A 7134-nucleotide genomic window follows, 5' to 3' on the forward strand; every position below is an offset into this window, starting at 1 on the left:
TGTTTTTTTTGTTTTTTTCTCTCTTTGAAATTCTATATGCTGTCAATTGACAGCATGTCTCGCCTACTAAAAGAGATCGAATACCTACGTAATAAGCGAAAAAAAAAAACAAATAATTAATAAAAAAAATTCCTTTTTAAAAAAAAAAAAAAAAAAAAAACGTTATCAAACATGTTTCTTAAAAACAACAAATTATTCGCTATCCAAAAATGGATCGACATACCCTAAAATGAGGAATAACTAAAAAAAAAAAATCCCTTTCGTTTTATAATCCATCCTCAATGATCATTATTCCACCCTCAACAAAATCATACATATTGAAATATCGCATTATTTAGAATCATTCTGAATGGCCCTTGATTAAACCATAAAGATTAACATGTCAGATCGAAGTACTCCTAGTAGAATCAGATAATTAATGATGTACTAACAAAAATAAAAACAATGCACGAATAATAAAAAGAAACTAACTAAGAATTAAATAAAATAAACTAAAACAAAAAAACTAGGTCATTGGCAATACTCCCATACTTGGGGTTTTTCAAGTCTGATCCTCAATGTCCCCAGTGGAGTCGCCACTGAAAGCGCCCTCGATCCGCGGGGTGCACGGATCCGCTTTTGACCCTTGAGGTTTGGGAGTCGCCACCTAGTTATTGTGGTCTAGGAACCAAACTGACTCTAACATGGATAAAAATAACTAATCTACCATAAAAAATCTGAATTCGGGGATCATGTTACGGGGTTGGAAGGTGTTAGGCACCAACCCTGCCCGGCCAAAGCCGGTCTCTATTAATTTCCCAAATATATCACATTGCTAAAAACCTAGATAAAAACAAAAATAAAAATTTCATACCTTTCCGATAGCAAGGATTTTGCTCCCTCAGATCTGACAAAAAGAGCTCCTTGTACTGTATTCCCTTGCTTCGTTCTGTCTCCGGATTTGACTTCGGATCTCCTAGATCAAGGTATCTCCTCGTTTCTGAATCTGAATTCTTAAAGTTTGTTGCGGATTTAGGGGTGTTTTTGGAGGGATTTTAGGAGTTTTCTAGACTAAAATTGAAGGGGAGATGTTAGGTAAAGAGTTGGGACTCCAAAACTAGGGTTTATGGGGGTCTAGGGGGGCTTCTAGACCTACTTCTCTTAGGGTTTATGATTTGATACGAAAATAGGGTGTGAGCACCTCTATTTATAGATGTTTTTAGGGGTTGATTTGGATAGAGTTAGTATTTAATTAGAGTTCTTTAAATTAGAGTTGTGTTTTAGTTAAAATTGTTTTATGTAGAATTGTGTTTTAATTAGAATTATTTTAGGTAGAATTGTTTTTTAATTAGAACTCTATTAGATAGAGTTATTATTTAATTAGAGTTCTATTATGACTTTTGGTCTTATTTGATTGACTTTTAATCTTTTGACTTTAGTCTTAATTGATTGACTTTTAATATCTTGACTTTAGTCTTGCTTGATTGACTTTAATTTTGACTTTAGTCTCACTTGATTGACTTTAATACCTTGACCTTAGTCTTGCTTGATTGACTTTAAATTTTTGGAGAACCCCCCTCTAAAATATCTTTAATTCTTTGGACCCCCAAATGGAGGGGTCCTTAAAGAAATATCCCACGAACCCTCAACAATTTTACTTGAAAGCCCGATTGATCGATTTTTTTAATTCAAAATTTTAAATTAATTTCATTAATGTTTCACTTTAATTATTTAATGTTTTATTTATTAATTTCAAATTTTTTAATTATGAAAATTGTGAAATTATCGTTTTGCCCTCGGAGAGGACTTTTCACGTTTCAAGTCGGTTTTTAATGTTCAAGGATGTTTTAGAATTGATTTTTCGTAAGGAATTCAATGGAAATATTATTTTGTATCATTTATGAAATTTTTTGTGTGAAATGGTCTTGAACTTTATGAGGGGCATTTTCGTAATTTTGTCGGATTCTGTTAAAATTGGCGAAATGATTTATTTGGTTTCGATTTGTTATTTTATGTGTTTGAATGGGTTTTCCTAAGCGTAACGTAGGCTCTAGGGTTGTTTTGAGGTTAGGGGTATTTTGGTAATTTGGTCAATTTTTAGTGATTTTTATCGTGAAGCTTCTTTTTGATCTGCAAGATGATGATTTCTAGGTTTCTGGGGTCGTATTTTCCTAGCGTAGCGTGATTTCTAATGTTTCGTCAATTCGAGATACCTCATCCGGATTTCTGAAACACATCTGGTAACAAAATAAAGCAATGGAATACACATCCATCATTGGGAATCATTGCGATCGGGTTGACGAGTTGATTAATCAGGCGGATGCAAAAATGGGGTGTCTACACCTATGTCACTCAAAAAGCCATCAAGGGACAAGTCATTGTTGACTACTTAGCCAAGCACTCGTTGCCCTATTACGAGCTATTGAAGACGAATTTTCCCGATAAATCTATTTTACTCACGGAGATTGAGCATGATTATGAATAATCAGGCTGGAAAATGTATTTTGATAGAGCAGCAAACCAGAAAGGAAACAAAATAGAGGTAGTCTTGATCAAGCCAAATAGGTCCCACGTACCAATCGCCATCAGATTAAAGTTCAAATGTTCCAACAATGAGGCAAAGTACAATACATGCATAATAAGGTTGAAAGCAACATTAAATCTCGAGGTAGATGAAATCAACGTGTTCTAAGACTTAAGCCTAGTAGTCTATCAAATGACATGGAAGACTCGAGAGCAAAGATTGATCCCTTACCACGAGTATCTCGAATAATTAAGTTCAACTTTCAACAGGATTTCAATACATACATGCTGAGAGCTAAGAATCAATTCGCAAATGCACTAGCTACACTTGCTTCCATGATTAACATTTCAAAAGACTAGTCATCAACCCCATTGAGATAGGAATTCAAGATGAATCGACTTATTGTCTACTTGTGGAGGTAGAAGAGTCTGAAAAAAAGTCGTGGTACTCAGACATCAAGGCATACCTCGAAGATTGAACCCTCTCATTATATACAACACCAAATGATTGAAGGACCATTTAGAAATTAACAGGCCAATTCTTTTTTAGCAACGGTATTCTGTACAAGAACTCAAATCACGAGGTCTTACTTCGATGTGTAGGAGAAGCAGAAGCAAGACGACTAATCGAGACCATGCATGGTGGAGTTTGTGGATCCCATATAAACGGTTACATGCTCAGTAAGAAGATTATGAGGATGGGGTATTATTGGATAACAATGGAAAGTTACTACTATCAACATGTCTGAAAATGGCATTTATGTCATTTTCATTTCACCTTTAGAATTACATAACATGACCACCCATTGGCCCTTCTCGCTCTAGGGCATGGACATCATCGGACAGATCTCACCAAAAACTGCAAACATGCACCGCTTCATCCTAATTGTTATCGATTATTTCATTAAATGGGTAGAAGCGACATCTTATGCCAATGTCACAAAAAGCAACATCCTAAAGTTTGTCAAGAACAACATCATCTGTCAATATGGGCTTTGTAATGGAATAGTAATTGATAACATAAAAATTTTCAAAAATAAAGATACGATAAAGATGTGTAAAAACTTCCAAATTACCCATCACAACTCGGTATCATGTAGACCTAAGATGAACAGAGCCGTCGAGGCAGCTAATAAGAATATCAAGAGGATCATTGAGAATATGACAGTTACATACAAAGATTGGCACGACATTTGCCTTTTGTACTTCACGCCTATTGAATCTCGTTCAGGACTTCGACTAGGGCAACGCCTTATTCACTAGTATACATAATGGAAGTAGTTTTGCCCGTAGAAGTCGAGATCCTCTCCTTCCAAATCTTGAAAGAAGTAGAGTCGGACGAAGTCGAATGATTCAAACTCAGTTCAACCAGTTAAATCTGATTGAAGAAAAGTATCTTGCAGCTATTTGTCACAGACAGATTTATTCGCGACGAATAGCTTGTGCCTACAAAAAAATGTCAAACGTAGAGAATTCTTGCCAAGAGACTTTATCTTAAAGAAGATTCTATCAATCCAAGAAGATACTAGATGAAAATTTCGATCGAACTATGAGGAATCGTTTATCGTACAAAAAGTGTGACGGGAAGAGCTCTAATCCTTACTGAGATGGATAGAGAAGTTTTCCCTCAACTGATTAATGAGGACAATGTTTAGAAATAATATGCCTAAGATCTGACCCTAACATGACGAAATGCCATCTTTGCTATCCTAAAAATAACTATCTAATCCTAGTCAACTCTTTTGCACCATCATGTTTATTTCTTAAACTTAAGACGGGGGTAAATGAACATTACAAATAATAATAAAAATCAAAAAATCAAAAAATCAAAAAATCAAAAATAAAATAAAAAAAGAATAGATAAGAATCACCCAAAGAATCGACTTATTCCTGGCCTGCATGAAGATAAACTATGAACGGTTAAAAATATAAAAAATCAAAAAAGTCAAAAACTCAAACACTTGTCTTGAGCTCGACCCAAATTTCTAGCCTAAACAAGTTCGTGAGACGTTGAAAAGAGACATAGATCACCTTTTTGAAAAAAATAAACAAAACCCCCATCTAACCCACTTCAGATAAACCAAGACCATAACATATTTTTGTATTCTTCTACTATCATTAGCTTAAGCCAATGTTTTTTCCCACAAAAAATCCTTTTGGATCAGGAAATGATTTAAGGTACCACTACGACAACGACAATATGACACGAAGACATCATCGATCTTGTAGCTTGATCTGGACCTCAAGTCTTATTAGTCATTGAAAGATTCGAGAGGGGAATCTAGATCGGATATTTGAAAAAATAACATTTTAAAGCATAGAATAGCCGATCTCACGACTCAACTTGAGTTATCAAGCCATGAGAAGTCGTCAGGAAACTAGATAGGAGAATCTAGATTGATCACTCAAGAAAGAGCACTACTACAAGAGTAGAGTCACCGATTTCGTAGCTCAACTGGAGTCACCAAGTCAAAAAGACACAGAGATTCAAAGCAAGAATCGTAATGTAAAAAACCAAAGAAAATACAAGCATAGCCTGAAAGAGCATAGTAAAAATCCGAAAAGGCGCCATGAGTAAAAGAATCAGACTATGACAAGATCAAAACTACTAGCACGATGAAAACCCAAAAAGCATCGATGCGCAAAAATGTGAAAATCGATCTGGTGAAAATCGTAACTAGCATTAGGGGCAATAAGGGCTAATAAAAAAAAGAACTCCTGGCCCGCAAGAGTATAAACTGTGAATGGTAAAATCTTTTCAAAAATCCTAAAGCTTGAACAGATAACAATCTTCCAATACCAGGGCATTGGGGATTACTCTAAAGCAACCAAAAGAGTAATTGACGCTCGTATTCCCTATGGTTGGCAAAAACACCAAAATCGTCACAACCAAAGATTTTGCAAACTTTAAATTTATCATACTCATTTGATAAAATACATTTTATAAAATTTCAAAGAAAAAGAAAAAGAAAAAAAATTACTATTTTGGCCAATGACGACAAATCTAAGATTTATTCAACAAATTTTTGTGTTTTCAAGAACAATAGATATACCTAAGGCTAGGTAAGTACAAAACCTAATTTCTTTCCATTAAATCTTTCAATGTTTCCCAAGAAAAAATGGGAATATAATATACAATTTGTCAAACATCATGGTAAGATAAAAAAAGGAGTCAAGACATCCCTCCAAAACACGAATCCGAGCAATTTGGCTAATCATTACTCTTTCAACATCTGAAGCATTACGGCTAACCAAATATGCTGTAAAATCATCAAAATGAGAGCTCTGAGCAAACCTATCCCTCAACTCAGCAACTTCAGCTCGAAGCCTAGCCACATCACCGGACCTTGAAAGTGCAAGCTCAAATGTCAGTCGAACAACCTCCTTCTGCATCTTCTTTCTGGATTTGAGCCAAATAGTTTGAATTCGACGATAATCGACTTAGGTCTCCTCTACTCGATCTCAATAATCAAATAAAGAGGAAGCACCAGGACTTACTTGGGGCACTACCAACACCGATTACCTCCTTGAGATGAGACCTCAAATCCAATATAAATATGATGGGAATAGATGTGATGCAAAAAACGGATCGACTCAAAACCTCAACTAGGCCCTATTCCTTTATGAGTTGACTCAGAAGAACAGTAGATAAAGGATTGACCAACTTGTTAAAATTCTCGAGAATGAGAATATCTTGATCATGGCCAAATTGCTAAAAACCTAAAGGGGTACGTAGTGAGTCCTCCCATGGAGACCAATCAAGAGAAGGAAATGAGTCCTGTCAAATGCAATCACGGGAGACCTTCGGGGCTGGAAGGCACCAACCCATCTCACTGCATCATCATTAAGGTTGCAAACGAAGGCATACCATTTCTCTTTACCACCCGAGACTAGGGGAACAACTTGTCATGACACCATAAGTACAAGATCAGCATTAAAGAAAATAGACGATTAACGGCTTCAGTTGAGGCCATATGATCTATGAACCAAGGCTACAAAATGGGGAGTATTTTAAATTCTTGAATTTAAGTTGTAAATTTATGTTAAGTTTAGAATTTACTTACAAGAGTGGAGTGCATCCTCGAAAAATCCGCTCATGACTACACGAATATGCCATAAGAGATTGGAATATCTCACTCAAAAGCATAGGGGCTAACCGACATCCCTCCTGAACTTGTTGTATCACATGAATGAGAGGAAAGTCCATGATGTCTCTACCACCTAGGAACAAGAGTTGGCTCACCACCATCAAAGTGAGGGCATTAAAGTAAACTAAGACCTTGAGAGATCCGAAAGACGTTCAACCAAGAAAGACTTAGACATTGTCTTCAAAACTGACCCGCCGTCCAGAATCTTCAAAAACTTACGATTTATCCCCAAAAAGTCGAAAGCCTCGCCTCGATAACCTTCGCGTAAAGGTGGAACAACAATCGCACCCGACATTTCAAGACCTAATATCACTTCAAACTCCTCAATGGTGGGAGTCATCTCGTATTCCCCAAAACGGAAAAAGGTTGAGTTCAAGAACGCAACACCCCAACATAGCCTCAATCAAGCCCCATTGCAATAGGAATTTAGGCAAAGAAAGTGTAAACCCCAATTTGTTCAAATCCCATTGAACCTTCTCACAAA

This window comes from Akebia trifoliata, chromosome 1, assembly GCF_017979445.1.
Source record: "Akebia trifoliata isolate Shusen 1 chromosome 1, ASM1797944v1, whole genome shotgun sequence".
In the NCBI taxonomy this organism is placed as follows: domain Eukaryota; kingdom Viridiplantae; phylum Streptophyta; class Magnoliopsida; order Ranunculales; family Lardizabalaceae; genus Akebia; species Akebia trifoliata.